We start from the raw sequence: 9,626 nt of genomic DNA on the forward strand, positions 1-9,626 counted from the left end.
ACACACACAACCACACACACACACAACCATACACACACACACACAACCACACCCACACACACACACACACACAACCACACAACCCACACAACCACACACACACACACACACACACACAACCACACACACACACAACCACACACACACCCCCACACACACACACACAACCACACACACACAACCCCACATACACACACACACACAACCACACAACCACACACACACAACACACACCACACACACACACAAACCTCACACACACCAACCACACACACACCACACACAACCACACACACACACACACAACCACACACAAACCACACACACAACCACACACACACACACACACACAACCACACACACATACACACACACACACACACACAACCACACACACACACACAACCATACACACACACACACACAACCCACACACACACACACACACACAACCACACACAACCACACAACCACACACAACCACACACACACACACAACCACACACACACACAACCACACACACACCCCCAACATACACACACAAACCCCCCACACACACACAACCACCACACACACACAACCCCACATACACACACACACAACCACACAAACCACACACACACACACAACCACACACACACACACACACACACACACAACCACACACACACACACACACACACACACACAACCACACACACACACACTAGACATGATGAGAACTTTTCACCCCCAAACTTTCATCTGGAATCATCGTATGTTCCATCAATATTGTATGTTCCTTTGTAGATTGTGTTTTCAACAGTCTGTCTCTCCTTCCCGACCTTTAGGTATGTGCGTAGGGAGTTGAAACATGAGGTGGACATGCGAATCGGCGTCCACTCTGGTTCAGTGCTGTGTGGGGTGCTGGGGCTGCAGAAGTGGCAGTTTGATGTGTGGTCCTGGGATGTGGACATCGCTAACATGCTGGAGGTAGGAGGGGTGCCGGGCCGTATCCACATCTCCCGGGCAACGCTGGACTGTCTGGGCGGGGGTCTATGAGACGGAAGAAGGGCGTGGCCACGAGAGGAACGAGTTTCTACGGAAACACAAAATTGACACGTTCCTGATTCGACACACGCCCAATGAGGAGGCGCCTGCCAAGAAGGCTTGCCGGCCCAGTCGAGACGAGACCGTTAATACTGGCTGGAGTACTGAGCTGCCGTTTGGAAACATCATCGGAATGAACTGTGTAGGTGACCTCTGACCCCCTGAGTCCTAACTTTTACCCTTTAGCCCAGAGAGGAAGAGGCGAAGCAAGAGGGCTGAGTCCGACCCAAAATCTGTCAGTGCCAAAAAAAAAGAGCTAAGAAGTGGAATTGGGGATTGTTAGTATGGAGGTCAATGAGAGTGTCGAATTTGGTCAACATATAATCGAATGCTAATTTGCTACGTGAGGCTATTTTGATCAAATATAAATTTCGCTTAGGTTGTGACGACTGTACTGATACTGTAAGTGGACTCACGTGGCATCCTGGCAACTTTGAGAAAAAAACGATTTTACATTGGAATTGTGCCTGGATGCTCATTGGCTAGAATGTTCCTTCCTGCCTCCCGCCGCCTTGTCACCTCCCGCCTGCCTCCCACCTGCCTCCCGCCTGCCACCCGCCTGCCACCCGCCTGCCACCTGCCTGCCACCTGCCTCCCGCCTGCCACCACCTGCCTCCGCCTGCCACCTGCCTGCCTCCCGCCTGCCTCCCGCCTGCCACCTGCCTCCCGCCTGCCTCCCGCCTGCCACCCCGCCTGCCACCCGCCCTGCCACCTGCCACCCGCCTGCCACCTGCCTCCCGCCTGCCTCCCGCCTGCCACCCGCCTGCCACCCGCCTGCCACCTGCCTGCCACCCGCCTGCCACCTGCCTCCCGCCTGCCACCTGCCTCCCGCCTGCCACCTGCCACCCGCCTGCCACCTGCCTCCCGCCTGCCTCCCGCCTGCCACCCGCCTGCCACCCGCCTGCCACCTGCCTGCCACCCGCCTGCCACCTGCCTCCCGCCTGCCACCTGCCTCCCGCCTGCCACCCGCCTGCCACCCGCCTGCCACCCGCCTGCCACCTGCCTCCCACCTGCCTCCCGCCTGCCACCCGCCTGCCACCCGCCTGCCACCCGCCTGCCACCCGCCTGCCACCTGCCTCCCGCCTGCCTCCCGCCTGCCACCCGCCTGCCACCCGCCTGCCACCTGCCTGCCACCCGCCTGCCACCTGCCTCCCGCCTGCCACCTGCCTGCCACCCGCCTGCCACCTGCCTCCCGCCTGCCACCCGCCTGCCACCCGCCTGCCACCCGCCTGCCACCTGCCTCCCGCCTGCCACCTGCCTCCCGCCTGCCACCTGCCTGCCACCCGCCTGCCACCTGCCTCCCGCCTGCCACCTGCCTTCCGCCTGTCACCTGCCTCCTGCCTCCCGCCTGCCTCCCGCCTGCCACCTGCCTGCCTCCCGCCTCCCGCCTGCCTCCCGCCTGCCTCCCGCCTGCCTCCCGCCTCCCACCTGCCTCCCGCCTCCCACCTGCCTCCCACCTGCCTCCCGCCTGCCTCCCGCCTGCCGCCTGCCTCCCGCCTGCCTCCCGCCTGCCACCCGCCTGCCGCCTGCCTCCCACCTGCCTCCCGCCTGCCTCCCACCTGCCTGCCGCCTGCCTCCCGCCTGCCTCCCGCCTGCCACCTGCCTCCCGCCTGCCTCCCGCCTGCCACCTGCCTCCCGCCTGCCTCCCGCCTGCCACCTGCCTCCCGCCTGCCTCCCACCTGCCTGCCACCTGCCTCCCGCCTGCCTCCCGCCTGCCTGCCACCTGCCTCCCGCCTCCCGCCTGCCTCCCGCCTGCCTCCCGCCTGCCTCCCGCCTGCCACCTGCCTCCCGCCTGCCTCCCGCCTGCCTCCCGCCTGCCTCCCGCCTGCCACCCGCCTGCCTCCCGCCTGCCTCCCGCCTGCCACCTGCCTCCCGCCTGCCTCCCGCCTGCCACCTGCCTACCACCTGCCTCCCGCCTGCCTCCCACCTGCCTTCCGCCTTTGCTGACATTGATTCTCATTGTTAGAGTGTAGAGTCTGTTGTCAGTATCATCTTTGTCTATCCTCTATCTAACCTTTGATCCCTAACCTCTCACCCCTGACCAGATCCTGGCGACCTTCAGCAACGGCTCACTGGCCCAGTTACCCAACCAGCTAGCGGCTCAGCGGACGGGGACGCGTGAAGTCAACAAGAGGATCCGCCAGGCCATCGAGGTCCGGAGCAGCGAACGCATGAGACAGGAACACATCACCACCTTCACACAGGAGTTCAAGGACACACACATCGAGGGCAAGGTAGGGGCCCGCAACAGAAACACACACATCGAGGGCAAGGTAGGGGCCCGCAACAGAAACACACACATCGAGGGCAAGGTAGGGGCCCGCAACAGAAACGCACACGTCAAGGGCAAGGTAGGGGCCACACACACTCACACACACACACACACACACACACACACACACACACACACACACACACACACACACACACACACACACACACACACACACACACACACATTCATTCATTCATTCATTCATTTAGGATTAGGTGATTACTTGGTATGTTGGCTAAATCACTCAATCATGTTGATTTAATTATGGGTGGGTGGGTGGATGGCTGGCTGGCTGGCTGGGTGGATGGGTGGATGGCTGGCTGGGTGGATGGGTGGGTGGATGGGTGGATGGCTGGGTGGATGGGTGGGTGGATGGCTGGGTGGGTGGATGGCTGGGTGGGTGGATGGGTGGGTGGATGGCTGGGTGGGTGGGTGGCTGGCTGGGTGGGTGGATGGCTGGGTGGGTGGGTGGGTGGGTGGATGGCTGGGTGGATGGCTGGGTGGGTTAATTGAGGAATGTTCCTCTCTTCTTCTCAGTTTTCCCAGATGCGTGATGAGATGTTCAAGTCAAACCTGGTCTGCTCCTTCATCATATTCCTCTTCCTCATGGCTGCACAGGCCCTCGTCCCCGCCGCAAGGTGTGTGTGTTCATGCTTTATATAATTAAACGTTTTATTTTGCTTCATTTATTAAAGATCTTTCAAATTCTCTTTCTCTACCACTCACATACTTTCCTCTGTCTTCATCGTCTGATCCTCTCCCTTCCTATTTCTATCTTCTCCTTCCTCAATCTCTCTGACCGGCACACACACACACACACACACACACCCCTCTCAGACTGTGTCCTATGCTGGTTCAGTTTGGAGTGTGTGTGTGTGTGTATGTACTGTTGCTGGTGGTGGTCCTAGCTGAAGAGTTTAAACAGAGCCCTCTAGTGCTGCAGGTCCTCTGCTGCTGGGTCAACGAGACCAAGAGTGTCAGAACACTACTCACCCTCACCGCCATAATCATCAACTTCGGAGTGGCCTCGTCCGATATAGTGAGTTTATTATTGTACGGAATGCCCAATATTTGCTGCACCCTCAACCATGATCTGTTATTTCATTAAGGTTTGCCTATCTGCTGCATTGTAAACTTGTTTTGAAGTAGCTCAATTCTGCAGTTTGAATGTGTGCGCGTGCCTGTGTGTGTGTGTGTGTGTGTGTGTGTGTGTGTGTGTGTGTGTGTGTTCTAGCTGTGGTGTGTAGAGTCTGAGATGGACCCTAACAATAGAAGCAGCTCTCAGCAGCAGACCTGGTCCTGGCCTATCAACATCTGTACACACCCTGAGGTAACACACACACACACACACACACACACACGTTTTGATATAGATTGGTCAAGAAGGTTTTGATCCATTTTGTGACTGTCTCTCTCTCCCCCTGTCTCTCTCTCCCCCTGTCTCTCTCTCCCCCTGTCTCTCTCTCCCCCTGTCTCTCTCTCCCCCTGTCTCTCTCCCCCTCTGTCTCTCTCTCCCCCTGTCTCTCTCTCCCCCTGTCTCTCTCTCCCCCTGTCTCTCTCTCCCCCTGTCTCTCTCTCCCCCTGTCTCTCTCTCCCCCTGTCTCTCTCTCCCCCTGTCTCTCTCTCCCCCTGTCTCTCTCTCCCCCTGTCTCTCTCTCCCCCTGTCTCTCTCTCCCCCTGTCTCTCTCCCCCTGTCTCTCTCTCTCCCTGTCTCTCTCTCCCCCTGTCTCTCTCTCCCCCTGTCTCTCTCTCCCCCTGTGTTCTTTAGTTCCTGGTGTTCAGTGGGGTTGTGGCCATGGTATCGTGTGCGGTGTTCTTCAGGCTGCACTGTCTACTGAAGCTAGCAGTGTTACTACTGGCCATATCTGTCTACACCTACCTCATAGAAGTCAGCTACCACACACTGTTTATACGCCAGACCTCCGAAAACACCCGGTACTGAACAAACACACACACACAAACACACACACACTGGTGACTGTCTGGTTATGTGTGTGTGTGTGTGTGTGTTTGTGTGTGTGTTTGTGTGTGTGTTTGTGTGTGTGCGTGCGTGCGGTGACTTTCTGGTTGTGTGTGTCCCTTGCAGGCAGCAGTACCTGAGGAGGAAGGATGTGTGTGTTCTGCTCATGGCCATGTTTGTGGTGGCTGTACTTTACAACAGTAGACAGGTAGGACATGGGCTCTCTCCTCTCCACTCCTCCTCTCTCCTCTCCACTCCTCCTCTCTTCTCTCCACTCCTCCTCTCTCCTCTCCACTCCTCCTCTCTCCTCTCTACTCCTCCTTTCTCCTCTCCACTCCTCCTCTCTCCTCTCCACTCCTCCTCTCTTCTCTCCACTCCTCCTCTCTCCTCTCTACTCCTCCTCTCTCCTCTCCACTCCTCCTCTCTCCTCTCCACTCCTCCTCTCTCCTCTCCACTCCTCCTCTCTCCTCTCTACTCCTCCTCTCTCCTCTTCTCTCCTCTATACTCCTCCTCTCTCCTCTCCACTCTTTCTCTCTCCTCCTCTCTCCTCCCTCTCTCCTCTCCACTCTTCCTCTCTCCTCCTCTCTCCCCCCTCTCTCCTCTCCACTCCTCCTCTCTCCTCCCTCTCTCCACTCCTCCTCTCTCCTCCCTCTCTCCACTCCTCCTCTCTCCTCTCCACTCCTCCTCTCTCCTCTCCACTCCTCCTCTCTCCTCTCCACTCTTCCTCTCTCCTCTCTACTCCTCCTCCCTCTCTCCTCTCCACTCCTCCTCTCTCCTCTCCACTCCTCCTCTCTCCTCCCAACTCCTCCTCTCTCCTCCTCTCTCCTGTCTACTCCTCCTCTCTCCTCTCTACTCCTCCTCTCTCCTCCTCTCTCCACTCTACTCCTCCTCTCTCCTCTCTACTCCTCCTCTCTCCTCCCTACTCCTCCTCTCTCCTCCTCTCTCTTCCATACTCCTCCTCTCTCCTCTCTACTCCTCCTCTCTCCTCTCTACTCCTCCTCTCTCCTCCTCTCTCCTCCTCTCTCCTCCCTACTCCTCCCTCTCTCCTCCTCTCTCCTCTCTACTCCTCCTCTCTCCTCTCTACTCCTCCTCTCTCCTCCCTACTCCTCCTCTCTCCTCTCTACTCCTCCTCTCTCCTCTCTACTCCTCATCTCTCCTCTCTACTCCTCATCTCTCCTCCCTACTCCTCCTCCTCCTCTCTACTCCTCCGTTCTCCTCCCTTCACCTACCCTACTCCATGTGATGGTTGTTGTTCCCCTACTGTCCAGTTGGAGGCGACGGCGCGGCTGGACTTCCTCTGGCGTCTGCAGGCCAGACAGGAAGTGGAGGACATGAAGGAGCTGAGGGAACACAATGAGTGTTTACTCTTCAACATTCTGCCTTCACACGTCGCACAGCACTTCCTGGAGAGAGACCGCCATAATGAGGTGTGCGCGTGTGTTTTGTTGGGTCTCTGTCCTGGAGAGAGACCGTCATGATGAGGTGTGCGCGTGTGTTTTGTTGGGTCTCTGTCCTGGAGAGAGACCGCCATAATGAGGTGTGCGTGTGTGTTTTGTTGGGTCTCTGTCCTAGAGAAGACAATCTTAATGTTTACATGACTGTGTGTGTATGTGTAGGACCTGTACTCCCAGTCCTATGAGCGTGTGGGGGTGATGTTTGCGTCCATCCCTGGGTTTACAGACTACTATGAACAGAAAGAGTTGATCCATCAGGATGTGGAGTGTCTACGACTTCTCAATGAGATCATAGCTGACTTTGACGAGGTTCGATTCAAATCAACACACTGACTCACACGCTGCCTACACACACAATTTCTCTGTGATAAGTTACCAGCGTACAATTTATTTGTTTTCTCAAATAACCACCTCTCGCTCTGTTTCTGTCTCTCGCACTCTTTCTGTCTCTCACTGTCTCTCTCTGTCTCTCACTGTCTCTCTCTGTCTCTCTCTGTCTCTCTGTCTCTCACTGTCTCTCTCTGTTTCTCACTGTCTCTCTCTGTTTCTCACTGTCTCTCTCTGTCTCTGTTTGTCTATCTCTCTCTCTCTGTCTCTAGTTATTAGATGATACATATTTCCAGGACATTGAGAAAATCAAAACCATTGGCAGCTGTTACATGGCTGCTTCTGGCCTCTCTCCCCATCAACAGGTCAGCAGCCCTCTTAGTGTCCCAGGGTTGGACTCAATTTCAATTTAAGGCAGTCAATTCAGGAAGTGATTTGAATTTAAACTACAGAAATTGACACATTTGTAAAAAAATAAATAAAGAGTGTCGTTTTCAGTTTATCGAAAAGACATTGAACATCGATGCCCTTTTTTCAATTATTGAATTGGAATTTCAGTTTACTTCCTGAATTGACTGACCTTCAATTCAATCCCGTTTAGTGTCTTTTAGTCACGTGTCCATCAGCGCTTGGCTTCCTTCTGTTCAAAGTAGACTTTGACTTTACATTTGAGTTGAATTTAGTAAGAATAGTAATAAGATGTGTGTGTGTGTGTGTGTGTGTGTGTGTGTGTGTGTGTGTGTGTGTGTGTGTGTGTGCGCGCGTAGGAGTGTGAGGATGAGTGGCGTCACCTCAGTGAGCTGGTGCTGTTTGCCCTGGAAATGCAGGAGACGCTCAAACGAATCAACACACACTCTGGGAACAGCTTCCAGCTCCGTGTTGGTGAGAACACAAACACACACACTCTGGGAACAGCTTCCAGTTCCGTGTCGGTGAGAACACAAACACACACACTCTGGGAACAGCTTCCAGTTCCGTGTCGGTGAGAACACAAACACACACACTCTGGGAACAGCTTCCAGCTCCGTGTTGGTGAGAACACAAACCCCCCCCCACACACACACACACACCTTGACCTCTGACCTCTGACCTTTGTGTGTAGGCATAGCCCATGGTCCAGTGGTGGCTGGGGTGATAGGAGCCACTAAGCCTCAGTATGATATCTGGGGAATGACAGTCAACCTGGCCAGCCGTATGGACAGCACCGGGGTCAGTGGACGCATACAGGTAGGACTGTGTGTGGGTGGCTGGGTGGGGGCGGGCTGGCGTGTGCGGGCTGGCGTGTAACAGAGGTTTGGCGTGTTAATGTGTGGGTTAATGTGCGGCGCTTTATGACAACTTCTGTGTGTGTGTGTGTGTGTTTGTCCCAGGTCCCAGAGAGTACCAGTCATGTCCTGGCGGAGCGTGGCTTCGTTCGGGAGCTGAGGGGGGAGATCTACGTGAAGGGTGTGAGCGAGCGGCAGGGGAACGTCAAGACGTACTTCGTGAGGAGCCGCGAGTCGTGTTCCAGCTGCGTGGAGCGCAGTGTGAACCGCGGGGGTTTGGGCCTGGGGAGGAACACTCTGTCTGCTCTGGTCTTTACCCTGGTCCAGACCAGGAAGAGAGAGACACAACGAGAGGCCAACGGAGGGTTCCACCTGCTGGAGGTCTCGTAGACCTGAGGCTGTATATAATATAAGGAAAGAAAGGGGAGATCATTCAGCATCTCCTCGTTTTTTTGGATTAAAACTGCTTTCTATGGTGGATTACCTAAAATGGGGAGCGGGGGAGGGGGTGGTACAGGCTACGAGAGAGACACTAGGGGAGGGGATCGGAAGCTCCTCTTCTGGACAGCAGCACAGAGCAGAGTACTCTTCAGCAAGTGGTTCCCAACCTTTCTCAGTTACTGTAGCGCCAACTGAATTTTGCTCTGCCCGGAGTGCCCCTGAAGTACCTCATGGGTAAGTACCCTCTGTGGATAGGCCAAGTTCCCCCTGGTTGGAAACCACTGCTCTACAAGGACAGCAGCACAGAGCAGAAAACGGACTAGTTGATAGTGACACGGGTTGGATTTACCACTGTCTGCCACCACCAACAATACAGTGGATTATATACTACTGTCTGCCACCACCAACAATACAGTGGATTATATACTACTGTCTGCCACCACCAACAATACAGTGGATTATATACTACTGTCTGCCACCACCAGCAATACAGTGGATTATATACTACTGTCTGCCACCACCAACAATACAGTGGATTATATACTACTGTCTGCCACCAACAGCAATACAGTGGATTATATACTACTGTCTGCCACCAACAATACAGTGGATTATATACTACTGTCTGCCACCAACAGCAATACAGTGGATTATATATTGAGTGTACAAAACATTAAGAACACGTGCTCTTTCCACGATATAGACTGACCAGGTGAAAGCTATGATCCCTTATTGATGTCACCTGTTAAATCCACTACAAATCAGTGTAGATGAAGGGGGAGGAGACAGGTTAAAGAAGGATTTTGAAGCCTTG

At 55.1% G+C, this 9,626-nt stretch overlaps 1 pseudogene across 1 annotated transcript in view; it reads left to right on the forward strand.

The window, feature by feature from the left end:
• Positions 1 to 8,767, forward strand: part of LOC311103016 (adenylate cyclase type 8-like) — a 22,524-nt pseudogene extending 13,757 nt beyond the window's left edge. The window contains exons 9-21 of the transcript in view: positions 832 to 1,232; positions 3,136 to 3,324; positions 3,903 to 4,003; positions 4,203 to 4,404; positions 4,600 to 4,695; positions 5,134 to 5,300; positions 5,452 to 5,533; positions 6,594 to 6,752; positions 6,942 to 7,088; positions 7,379 to 7,471; positions 7,874 to 7,988; positions 8,209 to 8,333; positions 8,477 to 8,767. The product of the transcript in view is annotated as an adenylate cyclase type 8-like (transcript). The remainder of the gene's footprint in view (positions 1 to 831; positions 1,233 to 3,135; positions 3,325 to 3,902; positions 4,004 to 4,202; positions 4,405 to 4,599; positions 4,696 to 5,133; positions 5,301 to 5,451; positions 5,534 to 6,593; positions 6,753 to 6,941; positions 7,089 to 7,378; positions 7,472 to 7,873; positions 7,989 to 8,208; positions 8,334 to 8,476) is intronic.
• Positions 8,768 to 9,626: the final 859 nt, after the last annotated feature.

Source organism: Coregonus lavaretus (genome assembly GCF_964263955.1).
Source record: "Coregonus lavaretus genome assembly, chromosome: 27".
Lineage (NCBI taxonomy): Eukaryota > Metazoa > Chordata > Actinopteri > Salmoniformes > Salmonidae > Coregonus > Coregonus lavaretus.